The 27,585-nt window shown below is 38.1% G+C and overlaps 1 long non-coding RNA gene and 1 pseudogene across 2 annotated transcripts in view; both read left to right on the top strand.

Annotated features, from left to right (window-relative positions):
• The window catches only part of LOC309627175, a 175,490-nt gene that overhangs the window by 113,501 nt on the left and 34,404 nt on the right, over positions 1–27,585 (top strand). The gene's annotated exons all lie outside the window — the stretch shown is intronic.
• Positions 10,820–15,369, top strand: LOC309626894 (rRNA 2'-O-methyltransferase fibrillarin pseudogene; annotated as a pseudogene). The gene is made up of 2 exons: positions 10,820–10,842; positions 14,533–15,369. The product of its transcript is annotated as an rRNA 2'-O-methyltransferase fibrillarin pseudogene (transcript).

Here is a 27,585-nt window from a genome sequence, read left to right on the forward strand (position 1 = left end):
GGCTGGGGGTGGCAGTCCTCGCCTCCAGGCTGGGTGGGGGACAGGCAGACTCACCGGTCTTCTGCCCTGCCTGCTGGTCTTCCTGCAGCTGCACATTTTTTCTGTGGTAGAGCCACCTGGTTTGCAGGGAGGACACCACAGGGCTTGGAGAAGGCTCAAGTTCACTGCCACAGAGGTCCCCGCAAGAGAAGGGCTTCAGAGTTATGATGGAGACCTCCACTTTGGGTTTCTTGGAGCTCACACTGCCTGTCCCAGTGTCCTGGATCTGGTCGCAAGTCAAGCCCGGAGTCCTCACCATTGTCACCTCCAGGTCCTCTTCACAGGGTGGCTGGAGTGGCTCCTTCTGGCCCATGTTGACCCATGGATGCCTCATGAGGTCAGGTAAGGTGCCTCTGTCACTGGGGTTGAGGGCAATCATTTTTTGTAACAGATCCCTTATCTTCACAGACAGATAAGGAGGGATGGGGTATTGCCCTTGTAGGATTTGCTTCCGCAGCTCCTGGAAGTCTTTTCCCACAAAGGGCTGGGACCCAGTTACCATGGTGTACAGCACTACTCCCAAGCTCCACACGTCTACCGCAGGGCCGCTGTAGCTCTGCCCCAGGAAGAGTTCCGGGGCAGCATAAGGGTGTGTGCCGCAGATCGTGTCCAGTTGGACAATGTCATCACACTTGTTGCTGAGGCCAAAGTCTGTAAGTTTGATATTCATGTTGGAATCAAAGAGGAGGCTCAGTGGCTTCAGGTCTCGGTGCACGATGCCCCTCCGGTGGCAGTGCTGCAGGGCAGAGACCAGCTGCTGGAACGGGCCTCGGGCCTCCGCCTCTGTCATACGGCCATGGATCTTCAAATAGCGGTACATGTCCCCACCACTGAGGTACTCCATCACCATGAAAAATGTCTCCTCTGTGTCAATCACCCCCAGCAGTTTTACAATATTGGGGTGATTCAGAGCCTTCAGACTGCACACTTCCCGGAAAAGTGCCTGGACACTTGAGAAGCTCTGACGCCTTTTCTTTATGACCTTCACAGCCACCTGTGTCCCGGTCAGAATGTGCCGGGCCAACTTCACTTTACCGAAGGTGCCTTCACCAATGGTGTGGAGGATCTCGAAGTCATCAATATGAGCCTTCTTGCCAGCAGATTTGGCTGTGAGGCCCTGCATCCTGGTGATCTGCTAACTACACTGACTGACAGCACTACCTAGCAACGCTAACTACGCTAACTAACAATGCTAACTGTACTAACAGGGCTAAGTATGCTGTCTCTGCTAACAACGCTAACTACGCTAACTGTACCAACAGCGCTAACTAGTACTAACTACACTAACTATGCTAATCAAGTATTAACTATACCAACAATACTCACTATGCTAACTGTAGAAAGAACAATGACACAAATAAAAAAGAGTAGAGAAAGGAGAAACGAAAATCAACAAAATGGCAGAAACAAGGAAAACACAAGCTAACTGTAGGTCCAAGGCCGTCAGGTCACCAAAAGCAGCTTCCTGGGCTCTAAGGACCAAAAACCTGGGCCCACCTTTCTCTTTCATAGGGCTTTGTGAAGTACATCACAATGGTGCACTCTGAGGTCAGAGCAAGAAATGGACCCATCACCGCTGGGGATACACCACAGTGGTTTTCTCACTTTTTGAGTTCAAGGCCCCTTTACACTTAGGAAAAAGGATCCCAAAGAAATTTTTCTTTACGTGTGTTATTAGATATTGGTATTCACTTTGTTATAAATAAAAATCTGCAGGATACTTCAGTGGCCTTTTTATTTCTAGTTTGAAAATGTGTAATAATTTTAAAGACCTCATAATGTCTACACTTGAAATGTTCAATTCCTTTTCCTTAAATTCTGGTCTCAAAATAAGGTTACAACTTAACTGACTTCACGATACTATACAAAATGTTCTGTTGCATAAGACATGATACGGTACATTATGAAAGTCTATGAAGCTGAGAGAAGATTTGCCAGGAAGGTCATTGAGCAGATTTCTCATCAGGAGCCTCGGAGGCCAGATGGCATGACTCAATGTACTTGAAGTGTTGAAGGAAAGAAACGGTCAACCAAGAATCCTATATCTAGCAAAACTTTCCTTCGAAAATGAGGGAGAAATCAAGACATTCCCAGTTAATCAAGAGTTGAGAGAGTTCTTAACCACCAGACCCGCCTGCCACAGGGAGTTCTTCAGGTTGGAGTCAAGGACCCTGGACAGTAGCTCAAAGCCTTATGAAGAAATAAAGACCTCTGGTAAAAGTAGACAGACGGATGACAAGAAAAGCTAGTGCTGTTGTAACTTTGGTTTGTAGCTCCACTTTTTGTCTTCTATTTGATTTAAGAGACTAATATATAATAAAACACACACATACAAATCAAAAAAAAAAAAAAGATCACCTCTTCACCTAGAAAAGTTACTTCACCCCCACTTTAGCCTAACTTTGGGAATTCCCATCAACAACATTCTTCTTTCCACTGTAGGAAGCAATGCTGCCAGAAGCTATGGCAAGCAGAGCCTCTTCTAAAATGCCTTTGATGACTGCAGCAACATGGATGCAACTAGAGATTATTAAGTGAAGTAAGTCAGAAAGAGAAAGACAAATACCATGTGATACCACTTACATGTGGAATCTAAAGTATGGCACAAATGAACCTATCTATGAAACAGCAACAGACTCACAGACATAGAGAACAGACTTGTGGTTGCCAAGGAGGAGGGGGGTGGGAGAGGGAAGGGCTGGGAGTGTGGCATTAGCAGATGTAAACTATTATATATAGGAGGGATAAACAACAAGGTCCTACTCTACAGCACAGGGAACTAGAGTCAATATCCTGTGATAAACTGTAATGGAAAAGAATATAAAAAAAGAATGTCTATATGTGTATAACTGAGTCACTTTGCCATACAGCAGATTGGCACAAGATTGTAAATCAACTATACGTCAATAAAAACAATAAAATAAAATAAAAAATGCCTCTGATGATGTACACAGCCCCTGCTCCTGCTGACTACCTCTCTGCAGCACCCAACACTGTGAAACCCCGCCCCCAGCTGAGGTCACTCCAGTCCTGTGTCTCCTTCCTTTGTCCTCTGTCTCCCACCAGTGTTTCTCTAACAGAAACACAAAGAACTGCTGTGTTTTCACTCAGTCTCACTGTTCACGTTCCCACGCTTGATTTGGGCATCAGACCTGCAAGAGTTCAAAACTTACTGGGTGGTAGAACTGCCATTTCTCTGCCTGTCTCTCATTATAAAGAACTTCTCTGAAATTCTGAATTCACTGGTCTTGTCATCCATTCACCAGCAAGTTTCTAGGTACTGGGGTTAAGAGCTAGGAATGAGATACAGTTGTTAGTAAAGAAACAACAAACCCCAAATGGAGTCACTTGTGCTAAGTCCCACGTCAGCAAACCAAGACTTAATAGCTAACCTAATTGCAGTTTCAGCCTCTCTCAGGAATGGGACCTTTCACCAATAGATCTGGAATTACCTGGTCAGCACTAGAGGGGTGACCCCCCACCTTCCCCCAAAAGGAAGGTGACCCTGCCTGAAACAATCCACTCTTAGCTAGAAACTTCCCTTTTCTGCCCCCTCCTGCCTGTAAAGTTCTTGCATTTTTTACAGCTCTGCAGAGCTCCTTTCTACTTGCTCAATGGGATGCTGCCCGATTCATAAATCACTGAATAAAGCCAATTCGATCTTCAAATTTACTCAGTTAGAATTTTATGTTTTTAATACAGTGATGAGCAAAACAAATAAAAATAGAGGCACCAAACTCTTCGGAGAGTGTATCCCATTATCCCTCACACTCTTGGAAGCCTGGGTCAGCAGAAATGGAGGAGAGCCAGTGACAAGAAAAAGCCTCTTGAAAACCAAATCAGAGGTCCTGAAATACTACAGACTTACTTGTACAAGTGGGTGGGAACAAGCAGAGAGTAGCAGTTGTTTATTACTGTACACTGTAATCGAGGGAAACATTTGGAGTTCAAGAATAGAGATTTAAAGATGAGATGCTAAAATTCATAACAACTTGTCCAAAACAGGCCAGAAAACCTTAAGTTTTCGCCTTGTTTAAAAGAAGTCCTAAGTAAAGGGAAAACCAAATATTATGAAAAATTTTGGAGACATCTCACCCACCAACCTTCCCTTTATTTGAATTACTTCATTATCATTACTTTAGAGTTATGTACACTCATAAAAGTTCATTTATTTTGAGTTGAGAAGTCCATTTTATCATCATGTGTATTGTGCTTACATTTTAAAATCAGAAACAACTTCCCCAAGATAAAACTGATTCTTCATCTCTTTTGGTTTTACTATTCCAAAATAGATTAGGTGACTTGGGGTATTATTTTTACCCTATGTTGATTTGCCTACCTTGTAAAGGAGCAAGGAACTTTTCCTTCAACCCTTATTTTCCTAGTGATTTGTTTAAAATGAAAGGTAAATATGTGTTTGTGGGCATATAAGTGTGTGTGTGTACAATCATTTTTATATAGAGATTTATTATCTCTCAATTTATTTTGTACAAGAGGTTTGTCTCAGAAAATCAGTGTCTTCTTTTTTTTTTTTTTTTCACGATTCATATCTTTAATACTCTCTGAGAGGCAAGTGAAAAGCAACAATGGATTTTTAAAAGGACCATGTCTGACACATGTCTGACAACACTGAGTGTGGGGGAGGAGGGAAGTTAACCAGCTAGCACAGTGCCTTGCATGTAGTAAGCACTGCAACATTTGTTAAATTGCAATGAATTGAAGTTGAAGATCATGATATATATATATATTTTTTTTAGATTTTTAGAAATTTCATGTAATGTCTGAAACATTTATATTAACATATTTCCATACAAATAACCCAATGAAAGTTTAGTATTAGTTGTTTTGTTTGTTTGTTTTTTTATACTGCAGGTTCTTATTAGGCATCAATTTTATACACATCAGTGTATACATGTCAATCCCAATCGCCCAATTCAGCACACCACCATCCCCACCCCACCGCAGTTTTCCCCCCTTGGTGTCCATATGTCCATTCTCTACATCTGTGTCTCAACTTCTGCCCCGCAAACTGGCTCATCTGTACCATTTTTCTAGGTTCCACATACATGCATTAATATACGATATTTGTTTTTCTCTTTCTGACTTACTTCACTCTGTATGACAGTCTCTAGATCCATCCACCTCTCAACAAATGACTCAATTTCGTTCCTTTTTATGGCTGAGTAATATTCCACTGTATATATGTACCACATCTTCTTTATCCATTCGTCTGTTGATGGGCATTTAGGTTGCTTCCATGACCTGGCTATTGTAAACAGTGCTGCAATGAACATTCGGGTGCATGTGTCTTTTTGAATTACGGTTTTCTCTGGGTATATGCCCAGTAGTGGGATTGCAGGGTCATATGGTAATTCTATTTTTAGTTTTTTAAGGAACCTCCATATTGTTCTCCATAGTGGCTGTATCAATTTACATTCCCACCAACAGTGCAAGAGGGTTCCCTTTTCTCCACACCCTCTCCAGCATTTGTTGTTTGTAGATTTTCTGATGATGCCCATTCTAACAGGAGTGAGGTGATACCTCATTGTAGTTTTGATTTGCATTTCTCTAATAATTAGTGATGTTGAGCATCTTTTCATGTGCTTCGTGGCCGTCTGTATGTCTTCTTTGGAGAAATGTCTATTTAGGTCTTCTGCCCATTTTTGGATTGGGGTGTTTGTTTCTTTAATATTGAGCTGAATGAGCTGTTTATATATTTTGGAGATTAATCCTTTGTCCGTTGATTCATTTGCAAATATTTTCTCCCATTCTGAGGGTTGTCTTTTCATCTTGTTTATGGTTTCCTTTGCTGTGCAAAAGCTTTGAAGTTTCATTAGGTCCCATTTGTTTATTTTTGTTTTTATTTCCATTACTCTAGGAGGTGGATCAAAAAAGATCTTGCTGTGATTTATGTCAAAGAGTGTTCTTCCTATGTTTTCCTCTAAGAGTTTTATAGTGTCCAGTCTTATATTTAGGTCTCTAATCCATTTTGAGTTTATTTTTGTGTATGGTGTTAGGGAGTATTCTAATTTCATTCTTTTACATGTAGCTGTCCAGTTTTCCCAGTACCACTTATTGAAGAGACTGTCTTTTCTCCATTGTATATCTTTGCCTCCTTTGTCATAGATTAGTTGACCATAGGTGCGTGGGTTAATCTCTGGGCTTTCTATCTTGTTCCACTGATCTATGTTTCTGTTTTGGTGCCAGTACCATATTGTCTTGATTACTGTAGCTTTGTAGTATAGTCTGAAGTCAGGGAGTCTGATTCCTCCAGCTCCATTTTTTTGCCTCAAGACTGCTTTGCCTATTCGGGGTCTTTTGTGTCTCCATACAAATTTTAAGATGATTTGTTCTAGCTCCGTAAAAAATGCCATTGGTAATTTGATAGGGATTGCATTGAATCTGTAGATTGCTTTGGGTAGTATACTCATTTTCACAATGTTGATTCTTCCAATCCAAGAACATGATATATCTCTCCATCTGTTTGTATCATCTTTAATTTCTTTCATCAGTGTCTTATAGTTTTCTGCATACAGGTCTTTTGTCTCCCTAGGTAGGTTTATTCCTAGGTATTTTATTCTTTTTGTTGCAGTGGTAAATGGGAGTGTTTCCATAATTTCTCTTTCAGATTTTTCATCATTAGTGTATAGGAATGCAAGAGATTTCTGTGCATTAATTTTGTATCCTGCAACGTTACCATATTCATTAATTAGCTCTAGCAGTTTTCTGGTGGCAGTTTTAGGATTCTCTATGTATAGTATCATGTCATCCACAAACAGTGACAGTTTTACTTCTTCTTTTCCAATTTGTATTCCTTTTATTTCTTTTTCTTCTCTGATTGCCGTGGCTAGGACTCCCAGAACTATGTTGAATAATAGTGGTGAGAGTGGACATCCTTGTCTCGTTCCTGATCTTAGAGGAAATGCTTTCAGTTTTTCACCATTGAGAATGATGTTTGCTGTGGGTTTGTCATATATGGCCTTTATTATGTTAAGGTAGGTTCCCTCTATGCCCACTTTCTGGAGAGTTTTTATCAGAAATGGGTGTTGAATTTTGTCAAGAGCTTTTTCTGCATCTATTGAGATGATCATATGGTTTTTATTCTTCAATTTGTTAATGTGGTGTATCACATTGATTGATTTGCGTATATTGAAGAATCCTTGCATCCCTGGGATAAATCCCACTTGATCGTGGTGTATGATCCTTTTAATGTGTTGTTGGATTCTGTTTGCTAGTATTTTGTTGAGGATTTTTGCATCTATATTCATCAGTGATATTGGTCTGTAATTTTCTTTTTTTGTAGTGTCTTTGTCTGGTTTTGGTATCAGGGTGATGGTGGCCTCATAGAATGAGTTTGGGAGTGTTCCTTCCTCTGCAATTTTTTGGAAGAGTTTGAGAAGGATAGGTGTTAGCTCTTCTCTAAATGTTTGATAGAATTCACCTGTGAAGCCATCTGGTCCTGGACTTTTGTTTGTTGGAAGATTTTTAATCACAGTTTCAATTTCATTACTTGTGATTGGTCTGTTCATATTTTCTGTTTCTTCCTGGTTCAGTCTTGGAAGGTTATATCTTTCTAAAAATTTGTCCATTTCTTCCAGGTTGTCCATTTTATTGGCATAAAGTTGCTTGTAGTAGTCTCTTAGGATGCTTTGTATTTCTGCGGTGTCTGTTGTAACTTCTCCTTTTTCATTTCTGATTTTATTGATTTGAGTTCTCTCCCTCTTTTTCTTGATGACTCTGGCTAATGGCTTATCAATTTTATTTATCTTCTCAAAGAACCAACTTTTAGTTTTATTGATCTTTGCTATTGTTTTCTTTTTTTCTATTTCATTTATTTCTGCTCTGATCTTTATGATTTCTTGCCTTCTGCTAACTTTGGGTTTTGTTTGTTCTTCTTTCTCTAGTTTCTTTAGGTGTAAGGTTAGATTGTTTACTTGAGATTTTTCTTGTTTCTTTAGGTAGGCTTGTATAGCTATAAACTTCCCTCTTAGAACTGCTTTTGCTGCATCCCATAGGTTTTGGGTTGTCGTGTTTTCATTGTCATTTGTCTCTAGGTATTTTTTTATTTCCTCTTTGATTTCTTCAGTGATCTCTTGGTTATTTAGTAACGTATTGTTTAGCTTCCATGTGTTTGTCTTTTTTACGTTTTTTTCCCTGTAATTCATTTCTAATCTCATAGCGTTGTGGTCAGAAAAGATGCTTGATATGATTTCAATTTTCTTAAATTTACTGAGGCTTGATTTGTGACCCAAGATGTGATCTATCCTGGAGAATGTTCCATGCGCACTTGAGAAGAACGTGTAATATGCTGTTTTTGGATGGAATGTCCTATATATATCAATTAAATCTATCTGGTCTATTGTGTCATTTAAAGCTTCTGTTTCCTTATTTATTTTCATTTTGGATGATCTGTCCATTGGTGTAAGTGAGGTGTTAAAGTCCCCCACTATGATTGTGTTACTGTCAATTTCCTCTTTTATAGCTGTTAGCAGTTGCCTTATGTATTGAGGTGCTCCTATGTTGGGTGCATATATATTTATAATTGTTATATCTTCTTCTTGGATTGATCCCTTGATCATTATGTAGTGTCCTTCCTTGTCTCTTGTAACATTCTTTATTTTAAAGTCTATTTTATCTGATATGAGTATAGCTACTCCAGCTTTCTTTTGATTTCCATTTGCATGGAATATCTTGTTCCATCCCCTCACTTTCAGTCTGTATGTGTCCCTAGGTCTAAAGTGGGTCTCTTGTAGACAGCATATATATGGGTCTTGTTTTTGTATCCATTCAGCCAGTCTATGTCTTTTGGTTGGGGCATTTAATCCATTCACGTTTAAGGTAGTTATTGATATGTATGTTCCTATGACCATTTTCTTAATTGTTTTGGGTTTGTTTTTGTAGGTCCTTTTCTTCTCTTGTGTTTCCCACTTAGAGAAGTTCCTTTAGCATTTGTTGTAGAGCTGGTTTGGTGGTGCTGAATTCTCTTAGCTTTTGCTTGTCTGTAAAGCTTTTGATTTCTCCATCAAATCTAAATGAGATCCTTGCCGGGTAGAGTAATCTTGGTTGTAGGTTCTTCCCTTTCATCACTTTAAATATATCATGCCACTCCCTTGCTTGCAGAGTTTCTGCTGAGAAATCAGCTGTTAACCTTATGGGAGTTCCCTTGTATGTTATTTGTCATTTTTCCCTTGCTGCTTTCAATAATTTTTCTTTGTCTTTAATTTTTGCCACTTTGATTACTATGTGTCTCGGCGTGTTTCTCCTTGGGTTTATCCTGTATGGGACTCTCTGCGCTTCCTGGACTTGGGTGGCTATTGCCTTTCCCATGTTAGGGAAGTTTTCGACTATAATCTCTTCAAATATTTTCTCTGGTCCTTTCTCTCTCTCTTCACCTTCTGGGACCCCTACAATGCGAATGTTGTTGCGTTTAATGTTTTCCCAGAGGTCTCTTAGGCTGTCTTCATTTCTTTTCATTTTTTTTTCTTTAGTCTGTTCTGCAGCAGTGAATTCCACCATTCTGTCTTCCAGGTCACTTATCCGTTCTTCTGCCTCAGTTATTCTGCTATTGATTCCTTCTAGTGTAGTTTTCATTTCAGTTTTTGTATTGGTCATCTCTGTTTGTTTGTTTTTTAATTCTTCTAGGTCTTTGTTAATCATTTCTTGCATCTTCTCAATCTTTGCCTCCATTCTTATTCCGAGGTCCTGGATCATCTTCACTATCATTATTCTGAATTCTTTTTCTGGAAGGTTGCCTATCTCCACTTCATTTAGTTGTTTTTCTGGGGTTTTTTCTTGTTCCTTCATCTGGTACATAGCTCTCTGCCTTTTCATCTTCTCTATCTTTCTGTAACTGTGGTTTTTGGTCCACAGGCTGCAGGATTGTAGTTTTTCTTGCTTCTGCTGTCTGCCCTCTGGTGGTTGAGGCTATCTAAGAGGCTTAATGGGAGGCTCTGGTGGTGGGTAGAGCTGACTGTTGCTGTGGCGGTCAGAGCTCAGTAAAACTTTAATCCACTTGACTGTTGATGGGTGGGGCTGGGTTCCCTCCCTGTTGGTTGTTTTGCCTGAGGCAACCCAATGCTGGAGCCTACCTGGGCTCTTTGGTGGGGTTAATGGCAGACTCTGGGAGGGCTCACGCCCAGGAGCACTTCCCAGAACCTCCGCTGCCAGAGTCCTTGTCCCCACAGTTAAACAGAGCCACCCCCCGCCTCTGCAGGAGACCCCCCAACACCAGCAGGTAGGTCTGGTTCAGTCTCCCCCAGGGTCACTGCTCCTTCCCCTGGGTCCCGATGCGCACACTACTTTGTGTGTGCCCTCCAAGAGTGGGGTCTCTGTTTCCCCCAGTCGTGTCGAAGTCCTGCAATCAATTCCCACTAGGCTTCAAAGTCTGATTCTCTAGGAATTCCTCCTTCTGTTGCCGGACCCCCAGGTTGGGAAGCCTGACGTGGGGCTCAGAACCTTCACTCCAGTGGGTGGACTTCTGTAGTATAAATGTTCGCCAGTCTGTGAGTCACCCACCCAGCAGTTATGGGATTAGATTTTACTCTGATTGCGCCCCTCCTACCATCTCACTGTGGCTTCTCCTCTGTCCTTGGACGTGGGGTATCCTCCTTGGTGAAGTCCAGGGTCTTCCTGTCAATGATTGTCCAGCAGCCAGTTGTGATTCTGGTGCTCTCGCAAGAGGGAGAGAGAGCACGTCCTTCTACTCCGCCATCTTGGTTAATCCCCCTTGTTGTTGTTTTGAGGGAGGGTTAACATTGAGAACAGTTAAATATGTTGGAGTATGGGCCTGGCGGAATTTTTCAGGTAAAGGGATTTGAATCTAAAGAAGATGGTATACAGGCTTAGCGATGAAGGAGAAAGAGTCATAAAAATCGCAATTTATTAGGTACCTAATATGTTTTGAACACCGTAGTGGGCACGCATAAGAAGAGAAAGCCAGTATAAGAGGAAGTAGGAGAACTTTGGAATAAGTATTTAGCTGATTACAGTTCTTACCAATTTCTTTGCAAAACTTTCTGCCTCTGAAAATAAGCTGTGTCACACCTTTAGAAGTAGTTTGCTCATTCATGGCATCGATTAAGAAACTAGTCCTGATAATTGGCGATACCTAGTATGTTTTGTTGAAAGTATGCTATGAAGGAAAAATAATGAGCTATTTTTTGTCTTCTCCCCTGAGTCCTTATGCATCCTGAAACACATTGGGATGAAGGCAGAGACCACATATGTGCTCACATAGATTTCTCTCTTTGAGAAAGTGAGCCATTAAGGGAAAGTATAACTTTGTATAGCCAGGGCCTCACATATTTTCATTACATAATTGTGCCCAATGAAAGGTTTTTGAATGCATGAATTAATGAACAAGTGCATTAGAGTGAATGAATGAATAAATGAATCTCCAAGTTAAGTCCACAGTTTTAATGAGGAGGGTCGAAACATTTTTATTGAGGACCCTTTGTCATACACATCATTGTCACTCTGCCAGTTCTGAAACGCGTAAAATATTACATCACAAAAATGATCACCGTTAAAGATGGTGAAGTTTTGGTAAAAATGATATGTGCATTCCTTGCTGGTGACATTATTAATTGATAATCCCTTTAGAAAGTAACATGACCATTTGCAGCAAAAGCCACAAATTTACTCATATCCATTGCCTTCAAAATTCTTCTCTTATGGAAACATTTGAACAGAAACAAAAGCTGACCATAAAAAAATTTTATTGCAATCAATATTAGTAACAAAAAGTTGGAGACAAACTAAAAGTCCAGCAAAATAATGATTTTATAGATTATAGTACATCAACACAGTTTAATGCTATGAAGCCATTAAAATAATAATTACGTAGCAAAATAAGCTATGTTTATGAGATAATATATGTAAAAATAGTGAATATGAAATTCTATGTATACCATTATTATAACAATGTAAATACAGCATGTGTGTATCGATAATATGCATAAATAAAACTAGTAGTTCTGTCAGGATAATAAGATAATTGGTTTTGCATTTTAAAAACATTTATTCATCTTACATTATCTTTCAATACACTTCTAAAAATTTTATTTTCTTTTGTCATAAACAGATACTGTAGTGCCTTTTCTTCTGATAATTCAGTGTCTTTATAGGGCTTGAGATTTATTATCATTTGCTCTATACAGAAATTTAGGACTATGTAGATGACTGGGTAAAAGGTATATAAAATTGATCTCTGGCTATATACTTTGAAGGTTGTTTTAAAAAATAAATTCCCAGTATACATTCATTTTCTTATATAGTTTGTTTTTCCTGAAAGTCAACTTAAAGTAAAAAGTCAAAGGCTTTTATCTTATAGATATAAATATGCGTGTATCTTTGTTAATCTGAAAGCAGCACATTAAAATGGAAAGGAGCACTTGGCCAACAGTTTGGATCTGTTGGTTTTACAGATGGGGGATCCCTGGGAGGCAGGGAGATGAAGTGATTTGGACAGGGATACAATGCCAATTAATGGCAGAGCCAGGATTAAAATGTACAGGTTTTGAGCGAGTTGAGAACTTTTCCACCCACCCCTCAGCCAGAATGCTTTTCCCATCACCCTAAAATGAACTGTCAACTTCCTTCTAGCTTCAGAGGCCATGAAGATTTTTCTCTACCTGCAGTGTCACATCTGTGCTGCACCCCCATGTCTAAAGAGGACAGGATTTTCTATCTCAGCCAGAAATTTCTACTTAGTACACACCTGCACAGAGGTAAATGCTGGCGCTTGGGTAGTCTTGTCTCCATGTGCTCATTGGTTGCATCTCCTCAAAATCAGGAGTTCTGCTTCTCAGCTCTGCATCATTAATGTGTTCACCTAGCTATAGCATTCCTATCTGTCTTAATAGCCTTTCTGAGTTCTCCCTCCCCATCATCCACAGGCAGAAATCCTGGTCAAAGCAAGTGGCTCCCACTGGGGTAGCTTTCAAAAATCCCCAAAGAACAAATTAGTGTCCCTGATTTGCTTCAGAAACAAACAGCAAAGAAGCCTCTCCAACATGCTTGAAAGAAAACAAACAACTAAGAGAGAAAATAAGTTCAAGGGAAAACCCACTGCTCTTCTTAAAGGGAGCCCTAAGGAGAAGACTTCAAAAAAGATAAATGGTTGCTGAGGACTGTTTGCCCATTAACCTGTGGTGGGGCTATTAGGCAGTAGTGGAAGGGAGGATGAGTGGGTAAGTTCATCTGAGGGTCCTATGAAGCCAGCCTTGAAGGAATTTTAAAAAAATACACTCGTTTTATTTAATGAATGTAGTCAAATGAACCTAGATGATTATATTTAATCTCTAAATTGATATGTAGTTTGTCAAACCAGACATCAGTTAAACATGACTTCCTCCTTTGCACCCATTTGTTCTTGCCCTTCTCATTCCTTCCTTTGTGTTAATATGGTGATTAAGCTCTCTTGCCATACCTCCTATTTACTATGTTGTAGAGATTTTTATGACTCTTTTATGATCAGAGCAATAGGCAATTATTAGTTAGAAGACCCTTCTTAGTCTCTTTGGAAAAACCATTATTTTATTGCTTTTTATCAATAATATTCACCCAGAAACCTAGACAGTAAGTATTAACTGAGCATCTACTATGAATCAGGCACTAACCATCTAACCACCACTAACCATCATGGAAGGTCCAAATCTGACTAATGTTTAGTCCTTGTCCTCAAGGATTTCATAGTGTGAGAAGGGGATGTGAAGACTTCCTGGGACAAGGTGCTGGTTTAGCCAGTCTAGCTACCCTTTGTGTCCTCCCTCCTCTCCTGGCTTCTGTGAACCTAGGCAGTATCCTTGATGAATAAGGCAACCAGCCAAGAGAGAAAGGCTCTAAATCAATGGCTCCCAAACATGGGTCCTTGGATCTGAACCTCCAGATGAACCTCTTGTGCTTTTTGAAACTACCTAGTCTAGAATGGATCAGAGTATCTTGGAGAGAGGACTACAGTGTCTGTTTTAAAGATGCTCTCTAGGTGATTTTGATACTTCATCAGGCTTGGAAATCAACAATGGATGAATCCATAATGGACAAGAGGGAGTGAGTGTAGAAATGGATAAGGAAAATAACCATCAGCAGACACCTACAAGGCAATATACATAATGCTTAAAGACTATAACCTCTGGGGTCAGACTGCTTGAGTTTAAATCCTGTCTCTGCCACATAGAGCCGTGAGATTTTGGGGCAAGGTTTAAAAACTAGCTGGTCTATAGTTCCCACATTTTGTAAAGTGAGAAACGTAGTATTACCTACCTCGGAATTATTATAGGGAGTAAATGAGTTAACCTATTTAAAGCAGTTAGAACCATATTAGAGATAAAGAAAACAGGAAGTGTCACTGCTACTACTACTACTGCTAGTTGTTGTTGTTCTTCTTCTTCCTATTATTATTATCATAAGGAAGTTTATGCTTAGAGTCTTACAGAAATACAGATGAGGGATGATAGGAGTTCACCTCTGTTTAACCCCCTGGATTAAGTAAAGCAAACCCCCCTTCCATTCCAAGCTGTCTGCAGCAGTCTTGGGCTCTGTGCTCAGGAAATATATACCACATCAAGCCAGAGACCAAGGCGCTCTACCTCAGGGCTGCCTTGGGTACCACGCTCTCCCATGTCTCTGACATCATAGGCCAACGGGGTCTGGTCTGTGCAGTTAAGTTTTCCCACTGCCCCGGCTGTGACCTCATTAATTTGGCCAAGAAGAGAACCAACATTATCCCTGTCATTGAAGATGCTCAGCACTCACACAAATACCACAAGCCCATTGCAATGGTGGATGTGATCTTTGCCGACATGGCCCAGCCAGACCAGACCCAGATTGTAGCCCTGAATGCCCACACCTTCCTATGTAATGGAGGACACTTTGTGATTTCCGTTAAGCCCAATTGCATTGACTTCACAGCCTCTCCCAAGGCCATATTTGTCTCTGAAGTGAAAAGATGCAACAGGAGACAATGGAGCCCCAGGAGCAGTTGACTTTAGAGCAATATGAAAAAGACCACCCTGTGGTCATAGGTGTGTACAAGCCACACCCCAGTGTGAGCTGAAGCCCAGCACTGTCTGGATTGGGATAGATTGCATTGCTACTGTTAATGCTACTGTTGCTGATGTTAGAGTAGGTGATTTTTAATTTGTGATTCTTTAGAAGCTTGTAGGCTGTTGTTTTCTGTGCTCAGTAGATGGGTAATGTCTAGCCACTGTACTATCCACTACACTATACTGCTATACATTCTATTGTTTTCCACTTATACATTCAAAGTATTAGGAACAATAGAAATTATAAAGCAAAAAAGAAACATTAAACAATTTTTAAATGTCTTTAATTGTTCATTTCTCATCATGGCTGTAATGGATCCAAAAGTAATATTAATATTCAATTATATTTGCTTCAATCAATAGGCTTTCTGCTCATCACTGGGCAGAAGTTGGTGTGGGCTGCTAAGAAGTACTCTGGCATCAGATTCAGAAGACTGGGTTCTCAATCCAGGCCTGCTTCTGACCACCAGAGTGGTCTTGGGCATGTCATATAATATCTCTGGGCTTACTATTTTCATTTATAATTGAGATTGGGTTGATCTCTAGGGATAACTAAAGAGCATCCCCTTCTCTCCTAGTGGTTTATTTCACTCTGCCTCTGGTCCAAATTTGAGTGGCAATAAGGCAAGAATATTTACCAATAAGGAGTCTAATTACTCTAATTTCAGGATGCTGACTGGGCCACAGACCTAGCACGTGGATCTCTTCTTTTCATCTGCTTTCTCTTTGAGACACTCACTGTCTTCTGTGGTAGCTGGGCCCATGACCATTCTATTATTACCAACAGGTAGAATTATCTTGTGTTTCCCAAAGTATCCTCTACATAGAATATTAATTCAATAAAATATTAATTAATGCATCAGGGAAGTATTTCCATGATAAAGAAAAAGATTCAGAAATAAGATGTTAAACAAATTTAAACTGGTTATTTTTTTTGACTACTCAGAATCTGGAATATGCAGATGTACACTGTGAATTACCAATATGAGAATATAGTACAAAATGCTTCCAAAATATTTTGATCATGGAATCCTCACCTTCAAGAAATATCCCAAGGGATCAGTGTTCCATGGAATACACTTTTGCAAATGTTGGAAGAATATTTACCAGTTTGGGCTTCTAAACAAGTGTCAACCATGTAATAAGCAAGTTTTCTATTAGAGGTTCTATGAGGAAAAGAAGCTAACCCTAAGACACATTCATTGAAAATGGGAATTTTGAAAACTTTGTATGTTTATCCACCACTGCAGTATAACACATTCTATTCTTTCAATTCAAAGATCTTGAGAACATTGTAAAATTTCTGAATATTTTACTTATTTTCTAATTTTTTTAAATTTTTATTGGAGTATAGTTGACTTACAATGTTGTGTTAACTTTCTGCTGTACAGCAAAGTGAATCAGTTATACATATATACACTCTTTTTTAGATTCTTTTCCCATATAGGTCATTACAGAGTATTGAGTAGAGTTCCTTGTGCTACACAGTAGGTCCTTATTAGTTATATATTTTATATATAGTAGTGTGTATACATCAATCCCAATCTCCCAATTTATCCCTCTCCCCTTTTCCCCCCTGGTAACCATAAGATTGTTTTCTACGTCTGTAACTCCTGAATATTTTATTTAAGAATGTATACAAATCTGGGATGTGAGGAAGAAATCTGAAGCCCAAATCATTTCTTGGTCCCTGTTGCCTGGCTAAGTCTGTTGTACTGGTCCTCACCAGTGCTCATGTGCCAAACAAAAACAGGGCTTAACTCCCTGCCACCCAGTTTCTAAAAGGCTGTCAATCCTGACTTGGTCTTTTTGTATAAAAAGAAAAGATTGAAATTGTTAGTCATGCCTGATTCATTGGACCAAAGGAACAATTGCCAAGGTCTCATCAAACCCTTAAAGTGTAATGGCTGTCAGTTCTTGTTCCAGTATGAATATTAGATTTTTTTCCTGAATGAAAGAAAACTTACTACATTCCCCTTCTTTAAAAAAGGGGAATGGAGTGAAGAACATTAGATCACAAGTCTTTACTGGTAATAGGTGTTCTGTTTCTGGAAAGGTGCTAGGTCTATTCCCCCATGACCTACCCTTTGTTTCAATGTAGTTAGCTTCTTAAATTCTATAGCATTTTGTCAAAATAATGGGAGATTTCACTGGCTTTTACTGTATCCAGACATTAGTGGAGCCTTGACTAGGTTTCAAATAATAATTCATCCAAGCCAGATTTGAATCCGGCAACGTACAAAAGAAGGTGGAGTTACTGAAGGTAGTCATAAGTAAATAGAGGATATTATATGACTTCTCTTTCTTTGAAGATGCAAGCCTTGATTTTTTTTTCAGGATGGGCAATCATGACCAGTTGATATTTCTTTGACCAAGTAGTTATGAGCCCAAACCAGGATTGCTCTGTTATTTTAGAAGGCAGTCCTTTAAAAATCCAGCCATTTGGCAATGTGAATTTGACAGAGAAAATGATGGCTCAGTTAAGCCTCTTATCAATAATACCAAAGATTGTTTAAAAATAACATGCTACTTTTTTTTTTAAATAGAGAGAAGTAGGCTAACAGAAGTGGATCAAAATGTCAATGCCCATATAATTTCTGATGATATTTTTTAAAAGTAATACATGTACATGATTAGAAAATTTAAATTGTATGTAAGTACAAGATAAAATATAAATGTCTCACAAGCCCACCCTCCATAGACAAAACTACTATTGATTTTTGCGTTTGTGTGATGCCTAATGATAATGATAATAATAACAATAACATATCAGCGTCCATCCATCACTGTCTGTCTCATGTATCAATTTGAAAACCATTCAACTTTTCAGGTTGCTTAAAAAAAATCATATCATGCACATACTTGTACATCTGGTGGTTTTCACATAACTTTATATCTTGGAACTCTTTCCATTCTAATAATAATGGATTTACTTCATTCTCTATAATGGCTACATAATACTCTGCCACAAGATCTGTCATAAATTATGCAATCAATGTGGACAATTTCTAAAGTTATCTTGTACATAAAATAAGAATATATTTTCCTCACCTTGTTTTAGCCCAATGATAAGATAAAGTAGTATATTTCCAAGAATATATTTCCTTATTAAGATATACAAATATTCTTTAGATGTGTGATCCTAATTTGATAATGTTTTGAAATATATGTAGCCTAAGTATCCATTAGCATAAATAGTAACTATAGGAGGTTTGAAAGTCAGAATTGGCAGTTATTCTCCTAAAGCCATATATAGAGAGGATCTGGAATAGAAATGTTGTTTTCTGTGGTGATCTTGAATCAAAGAGGAAAACACTGAGCCAAATTTACTTGTGATCACAATTTATATTATAATCTGGCAGACCAAGGAGTTAAGAGTAGGAAAGGGAGAAAAGGAAACAATTGTTGAATGAGCTTTATGTGCCAAGGATTGGGTTAGGTGTTAACACATTATTTTTAATTAAGGGATTATTGTTATTAATTATTTAATAATTAGCTTTCCTGAAGTTATTTCCAGCCACTATGAGATGGATATTGCAGACAGCCAAGAGTCTTTATTATTTCCTTAAATGTACTCTCATCCATAACAGTTCTGCCTCTATGACTGATGATAAAAACTAGAAAGGAGAAAATATTAAGACGGCCAAGATGGACTGAGATTCTTCCTAATATCAACAATAACCGGACAGGGCTGTAAAAGGTACATGAAAATTAAGTTATTCTCCCAAACCTACCAACCTAGCAAATTTTAATGTCAGCCTTGCAGATGATTATGATCACCAGATATAAAGCTTAGGGAAAAAATTAGGACATATGCAAGGATAATTAAGAAACTGGCAAATTAAAATTTAAACGAGGACTTTCAATAATGGCAGTGCATTTCTTCACTGACTGATATTGGACATTATCTATTCTTTCATCACTTTGTTGTATGTACCTGTGAAAAGGCATTGGGAAATTTCACTTTAAGAAGATAAGAAAGAGGTTAATCAGTCAGACCTTTCTGCTTTCCAGACTGCAATTTTATCTCTGACAGTGACACTCTCACCTGTACTTCAGAGGGTGGGTGATTATGAGCATGAATTATTGAGCACAGTAAGGATTCAATAAATGATAGCTATTGTTATGATGATCACTGTTACTACAGTTTTACTTTTGGCAATTCACTCATTTCTGGCTTCCCTTAATAATGAAACTATCAGTCATTCATTTTCTTTAATTCTGTTTCCTTTTAAGTCTATACCATCTCTCAAAGTAACACGTTTCATATGTTTGTTGCCCGATATATAAAGTAGCATTTCCTTTGTTTTTACATGCCTTAATGACATGACACCTCATTCTTTAATCTGTTTTTTTTTTTGATAAGTCTATGTTGACTGTATGAACACCATTCATGATCGTATTGATGTCAAGGAGTAGTGGAAAGAGTATGGCATGAGATGTCGTGTAGATGTGTATTCACATCTTATCTGAGTCTCTACTGTTAGGTCAATAGCAATTTGGGGGCTGTGAAGATTAAGTAAAATGACATATGGAAAGCCTATAACAAAGTGCTTGGCAGGTAGTAGGTGGAGAGAAAATATTATTTTTCTGCTCCAGCACCACCCCTACTTCTTACGTTCTTCCCTTCCCTCCTTTTGGCATTCCAGCATGAGGGATCCTATGGTTCTAGAGGAGCACTGTCTAATAGAATTTTCTGGAGTGGTGGAAATGTTCTATATGGTAGCCACTAGCCACATATAGCTATTTAAATTTAAATTTAACTTAATTAAAATTAAATTAAAATTTCAGTTCCTTATTTGCACTAACTGTATTTTATTTTATATTTTTTATTTTTAAAAAAATATTTATTTATTTTTTTATTTATGGCTGTGTTGGGTCTTCGTTTCTGTGCGAGGGCTTTCTCTAGTTGCAGCAAGCGGGGGCCACTCTTCATCGCGGTGCGCGGCCCTCTCACTATCGCGGCCTCTCTTGTTGGGAGCACAGGCTCCAGATGCGCAGGCTCAGTAATTGTGGCTCACGGGCCTAGTTGCTCCGCGGCATGTGGGATCTTCCCAGACCAGGGCTCGAACCCATGTCCCCTGCATTGGCAGGCGGATTCTCAACCACTGCGCCACCAGGGAAGCCCGCACTAACTGTATTTTAAATGCTCAATAGCCGCAATGCTAGTGGCTACACATATTGTACAGCACAGATATAGAACATTTCCCTTTTCTTAAAGTTCCATTGGACAGCATTGCTTTCAAACTATAGGTTGTAAGTGTGACTAGTGTGATTGCAGAACTGAGTTTTTAATTTTAATACATTTTAATTCATTTTCATTTAAATTTAAATAGCCACGGGTGGCTACTGGCTACCACATTGAACAGCACAGTTCTATAGTATCACAAGCACTAGTCAACAGCTTTTCAGATTTTAGGCATTTTTAGATTTTATCTGATGCCAGAGATTCTGAGAAGTGGGTAGATTAACCTATCAACTCCAAGTGTTTGTAATGTGTTTTTGGTTTCCTCTTCTCTAGTCTGACTAGGCTTAACTCCGCCCACATCTGATGTTCTTCCATGCTTAGCTGCCCCCCGTTTTTTAATTCAAAAACTTTTATATATCTCATTGGATTTTACTGATCTCACTTATTTTTAAATCTAGCTACAAAATCAATAAATGGCTTTTTGTAGTATACCTAACGTTGTTTGGTGAATGACAAGGTTTAGAGAAAGTATATGAGAAAATGACAGTCTGTAGCAGGAGGTCTTAACTACAGAGATACAACACACTGATTAGCTGTGATCACTTCTGAGGTGTGTGGTGAGTAATTTGTTGCTATTAATAAAGTGTCAACATTTGCAAATTATCCCCCTTTTTATTTTAAGAAATTAAAGTAGTCTTGATCACTGGTATAATGATGTTGGTCTGACTTATTTACATCCTGTCATGCTCTCTTGAATGGGAAAGAAGTGTCATGTGGAGTTATGTCTGGCACATTGGTTGTAGCTCCCATACCTGGGTTCACTTATGAGGTTGGGTCATTGATCAGAATGTTATCCATGCGTGTCACTGTGGCGAAAACTGTTGAAAACATTATAAGCAATATGATGTCAAGCAATACATTATACTGATGCTTGGTCATGGGAACCAAACGTTTCTCCCTCACCGCCTGAATCTTGTTTAAAAAAATTAGATGACAGCTATTGAATAATTAGACTGTTTTAACTGTAAAAAGTCTGTCTTAAATGAACATTTTTTTGAGATGAAATAGGGTCAAGGATTCATCTTGTCAACAGAGAGAAGGGAAAGGTGATGCAATGGAAGAAGTATTAGGGGGAATTAAGACAAAGTCGAAAAGCGCAGAGTCTGGAAGGCTTCACAAGCAAAGAGAGGTTAAACATTTAATGTGAAAGGAGGAAAAGGTCATAGGAAGACATGTCTGAAGGTCAGAAAACAATATAATATTGCTAACAGCGTGCAGAATGATTATTTAACTGAGTTCCCTGAAATGTGTTCACGTTTTTGTTTGTAGACTCTGAAGACACTTGTGTTTAGAATCCACATAATGAGGGAATTTGGCATCTGTTCTTGTCTAGTTCCTTTAGTTACTTATGGGCAGAACAAAATTGTTATAGAAAAGATGACATGTTAGAAATTCTCATTGGTTTCTGTAATCCAGTGAGCCCAGATACAAGTAAATGATCATCTACCAAGAAGTTTCCTCCTGAGGAAAACTGTAATCACTACTAATTCATCTTGTTGTTAGGGTAAACTGCATCAGAAGATTTATATTTCCCAGTTTTCTCAGGATAGAGTCTGAGTTCATTCTAGAAAATGGCAGATGGGCACAAGGACCTTATCAGACCTTCTGACTGCTGGAGGAAAAGGGAAGCTTGGCTAATGTAGTATCATCTGCCCATTTAGTTTGTTTTTTCTTTGCTGACAGTTACATGGATTTAAGAGCCCATTAGGGAAGAGCGCGTTCTGTCTGTAAGCAGTGGAAGCACATGATCTGATGACTGTTCTATAAATAGACCTAAGCTTCATTTTAGATAGGAATAGGTTTTCATTTATTTGGAGGCTAATTATAAGTTGGATCGACATTCCTTTTGATGGACAATTCAATTGCATTTAAATTCAAATTAACATCTGCTGTTTATACTTTATATTGTACAATCTACCTGCATCTAGACAGAAGCTGTTAAAGATCTGTGGCTAGAGAATCTTTGTTCTCTGAAGAGTTTAAAGGAAAAAAAGAGCATTTTCTAAACCCTCGTTATTGGAACCAGACCGTAGTTGCCCTTGAATCAAGGATGCTTCCCTTTGTCCACAGTGTATTAAAGCGGGTTGTGCAAATATGCACAAATACATTTTGCTACAAAGGGGATGTTAAAAATATTTGGCATTTTTCAAATAATATGTGTTTTGAATGAATAACACACATTATGGTATTCATATATTGTTCAGATACTGTCTTAAGAATTTAGTTCATATACGTTTATAAGTACATTTCACTCCATAGATATATTAATTCTATTCATACACAAATTCATTTATAGCTATACTTCATATATATGAACCACATACTCATAAATGGTAGTATTTATTGTTGGATGGATATATACAGATATGCATGTATATATATAATAAATCAGCATCTCAAAATTGCAAAACCAGAAATAATTAGCTATAGCTCCTCATGGTTTTGGGTATTTTGCTTTTTTGTAAATTCTCATTCACTTACAGACCACATGATAATATTATAGATATTGTAATATTATAATATCAAATGTTGCTAAATGCCTGAAGAATGTGCTTTTCACCGGAAAAGCATGTAAAGCACTATGACACCAGAGTAGAGAATCAATGCTCAAGGGTCACTATAAAGTTATGGGCAAAGACATATACAATCCACTTATTACTGTTACTTTTTATTATAGAGTTGTAGAATTGGCATTTCCCCCAAAAGTAATTAGACAATTTATAAAATGACAAGAAGTTCTTATGGCATGATTCTCTGTCTAAAATCAGTCCTGACATCTAATTTAAAACATTGAAGAAGTAACTGATCCTGTTGAATGGTCACTTTTATCTTTTAAAAATAGTACTAGGATGGTTTTCCTTATTATTTGAGAAGATTTTAATGTGAAATAGGCATAAAATTATTTAAAAATACAACATGTTTTGCATGAGCTTGAATAAGACTTCAAGGCCTTTGAATTATATAACTATTTACTAATTATTTGTTTGACAGACTGTGGTTTTAAAGCTTCAAAATATGTAAACAAATGTTAATCATTAACAATCATGAACTGAAATGAATAAATGTGAGCCTTTAAGAGGATCCTACAATGGGCACAGAGTTCAGAGGTTCAGTGTTCCAAATCCCTTGAATCTTCCCTATGCAGCATCTAATCTTCTCCTTAAATATTAAAAGCTATCTCATGCTCCCTAACAATTCATCTCCCCGGAATTCTTCCTGGTTTACAAAGACCCAAGACCTACCTTCACATTTTTCTCCTACTGATGCCCAGAATGCTCCATGAAAGTTGGAAATGAAGGGGGTGAAGGCAAGGTTGGGGAATTGCCAGAAGAAGCTGACTGACGGCTGGCATACGGGACGCACTGAGCCACTTTGCAAAGTAGCACGAACAGGGCATTAGCAATGACCCCATGTATTGCTCTCAGTCTTGCAGGATCAGAAAATGAGTTCTTAGCTCATCAAAAATGCATCTGTCGGGCTTCCCTGGTGCCGCAGTGGTTGAGAATCTGCCTGCCAGTGCAGGGGACACGGGTTCGAGCCCTGGTCTGGGAAGATCCCACATGCCGCGGAGCAACTGGGCCCGTGAGCCACAATTACTGAGCCTGCGCGTCTGGAGCCTGTGCTCCGCAACAAGAGAGGCCGCGATAGTGAGAGGCCTGCGCACAGCAATGAAGAGTGGTCCCCACTTGCCACAACTAGAGAAAGCCCTCGCACAGAAACAAAGACCCAACACAGCCATAAATAAATAAAAAATAAATAAAAAAATAAATAAATAAATAAAATTAAAAAAAAAAAAGTTAAAAAAAAAATGCATCTGTCTCTCAAGGAGGACTCAAATTAACAAAAATTCAAAAACATATATACACAAACACACTTAATCCTGAGTAGTATGTTTAAAACCCGATTGCCAATTTATTACTTCATAAAAGAAAATATAACTTTTACACATGCCAGAATATTCTTAATAGCATAACCAGGACATATTCTCTTGAAAGCCAATTTAAGAGAAAGTCAAATCATAATCAGAAATTTGCTTAAGAAGATGAAGTGGCTGATTGTTAAAAAGTGTTCCTTAAGAAAAAAATATGCAAGACCCATGAAAAACAAAGAGGCAGTTCCTTAATTTTCAAAGAGTTTGTACAAATAATTAAGAAAAAACTAATGTGAATTAAAAAAATAGGCAAAAATAGAAATACCTAATAAGTGAAAAAAATTTAAAGAAAAATAAATACAAATGACCAGTAAACATATAAAAAATGATAAATGTCATACATAATTAAAGAAATGAAAATTAAAATAAGGTGCAATTTTTATCTTGTAAGTTCAGCAAAAATTTAAAAATGCAATGATATTTAGCATTGGTGAGGATGTGAGGAAAGAAACCATCGCAGACAACATGAGAAGAATTAGAAACTGATGCAACATTTCTGAAAGGAAATTTGGCATTATTAATCAAAAATTCTAATTCACAGGACCTTTGAGCCAGCAACTTCACAGCTCAGGATTTACCCTAGTAATACACTTGCAAAAGGATTCTAAGATATCTGAATGGGATGTACCTTGTAATAGCAAACAACAGGAAAACAATATTCCCCTTCAACAGGGGATTGCCAATAAATTAATTGTATTGAACAGAATACCCTGTGTCGGTGAAAAGAATGAGTTAGACCTATTGATGGTGATGTAGAAAGAGCTTTAAGATGTACTATTAAGTGATATAGAAGGTATGCATTACATGTTCTCCTTTGTGTAAGTAATAGTTATATGTATTTTACTAGAAGAATACAGATAAAAAACTATAAGTGGTGGGAGATGTTTAGCTTTCATTTTATACCTTCCTGTGCTGTTTGAAAATTTTCATATCATTTGCCTAGATTTAATTTAATTACAGTCAAATATTTATTTAAATACATTATATGTGTATGTGTGCATATGTATACATGTATGTATATATATGAATACACATACAGAAACACTTTTGAAGAGTAATATTTAACCAAATAACTTGAAATGATCTTCCCCCTGTAAAAGTGGCACAACCTGAAGTCTATTAGCTGAAAATTTTTTCTGGTCACTCCTCGATTGGTCACTGACTTTACCACATTCAAAATTCCCTTCTTTCATTATTTTCTTGTTGTGTGACTTTGGACAAATTAATTAATATTTCTGAACTTCTAGGTTGTTTTATTGTTGTTTATTCTAGGTAGCATGAGAGAAATGCCTTTATCAAAGAGTTGCTATAAGCATTAAATAATAAAACTACTATGCACATAGTTCAATGTCTGGAATCTAAAGGACAAACCATAACTATTAGTATTTTTTACTCATCCAACGCTTTTTTGGTTTTTTTTCTTCACAATGCCGCTTCTCCCCTTCTTCACTACGTCCTTGTGTTCTACCACACGTGGCTCTGCTCTGAGACCCAGAGTTAAAGTACTTTAGTCAAACATTTTATGGGCCAAATACACTCTTCTGAGGTGGCTTGAGAATCTAACCACCATCTATAAAATTGTTTCCAGGAAGTGGCTCACAAATTAAGTTTTGGAACACAGTCCTTTGAAAATTGGAGGGTGCCTGGAATGTGACTCACAGCATCAAACAAAGATGCATTCTTTCTCCATTTTGCTTTTTATCTACAACTCAGTCATGCTTTTCACTGCTTCCAAAGAGTGTGATTGGGCTTTTGATAAAACTCTTTCAATTTAAACACTATGAGAGCCAAAGCAAAGTGTTTATGGAGATTATGCTTTGCATTCAACATAGGGAACTGGCAGTGTAGATTTATTGAACACTTGCTATGAGCCAGACACTGTGTCAGTTGTTTGATTTGTGTTATCTCGTTTAATCTTCACAATAGCCCTGTGAGTCTATTGTAATTATAACTCTTACCATCTTCTAAAACAGGAAATAGGTTCAGAGAGGTTAAGCAACATGGACAAGGCCATGTAGCTTTTTTTTCCTTTTTAAAAAATTTTTATTGGCGTATAGTTGATTTACACTGTTGTGTTAGTTTCAGGTGCACAGCAAAGTGAATCAGCTATACATACACATATATGCCCTGTTTTTTAGATTCTTTTCCCGTATAGGTCATTACAGAGTATTGAGTAAAGTTCCCTGTGCTATACAGTAGGTCTTTATTAGTTATCTATTTTATATATAGTAGTGTGCAAGTGGCAGAATCAAAGTTCCTTAACAGATCCATCTGGTGCCAAAGCCCATGCCTTTTCTAGTGGTTGCAAACTGATTGAAATTTGCCACTCCAAAGATTTTTGCGTCTTATTTCCAAAAATGTTCTTTATTATTATTTTTTGTGTGTCAGCATTGGCATTACAACATTTAACCCATAGATAGTCCTCCTATACAGCTTTAAACTTGCTTTTTAAGGAAGTAAATTTTTTTGACCTTGGTAGAGTAATTTTTCAGTCACTGTTTTATGGAAGAATACTTTTTTGGTTAGCAGGAGCCATTATTGTTTGGATGGTTGCCCATCCTCTCATTAAAGATCTGGAGTTAGTAGTGGATTGTCTATAAGTATACTGTGTCAAGATGCTCACTACTCCTCTCCACAGCTGCCAGAGGTGGACCATGACGTGAAGACTCCCGCCCATTCACAGAAGCATATTCAGTAAGATATCATGAGGAGGCTAGAGGTTGCCAGGTCATAAACACTGTTGCTTTAGCATGGCTAAATTCAGGATTTTCAGAAACATGATATAGGATGCTTTAAGAATCTGTTTTTTATTACACTTTTCTCTTTATGGACTATGGTTACCTCCCTCATCCTGCAGTGTGTGTGCGACTGTAACTATTTGTTCAGCATTAGTCCTGTGCACAAATATGAGGTGTGCAGTTGAATTTTTGTGCTACTTCCATTTTGTGTTACCTGTCAAAATCTTCCACTCATTTTTAAGTGCAAAAAACCCAAATGTTTTTGGGTTACCCACATTCCTTTCATCATTGTGTGCACTGGGGCGAGATAGAGTTATATCCTGAGCCTTATTGTATCAATTAGCTATTGCTGCATAACAAATCACCCCAAAAAGTAGCGGCTGAAAACAATATCCATTTATTTTGCTCATGATTATGCAGGTCAGCAATATAAGCTGGGATCCACTCTGTACTTTCACTTGTCTTGACTGGACTTCTTTATGATTTGATGGTCAGCTTAGGTCAGCTTTATTGATCTTGGCTGGGCTCTCACAGTGTCTGAGGCCTTGGCTGGGACACATGGTCTAACTTGACTCTGATCCACAT

Source organism: Balaenoptera borealis, assembly GCF_965194805.1.
Source record: "Balaenoptera borealis genome assembly, chromosome: 3".
In the NCBI taxonomy this organism is placed as follows: Eukaryota; Metazoa; Chordata; class Mammalia; order Artiodactyla; family Balaenopteridae; genus Balaenoptera; species Balaenoptera borealis.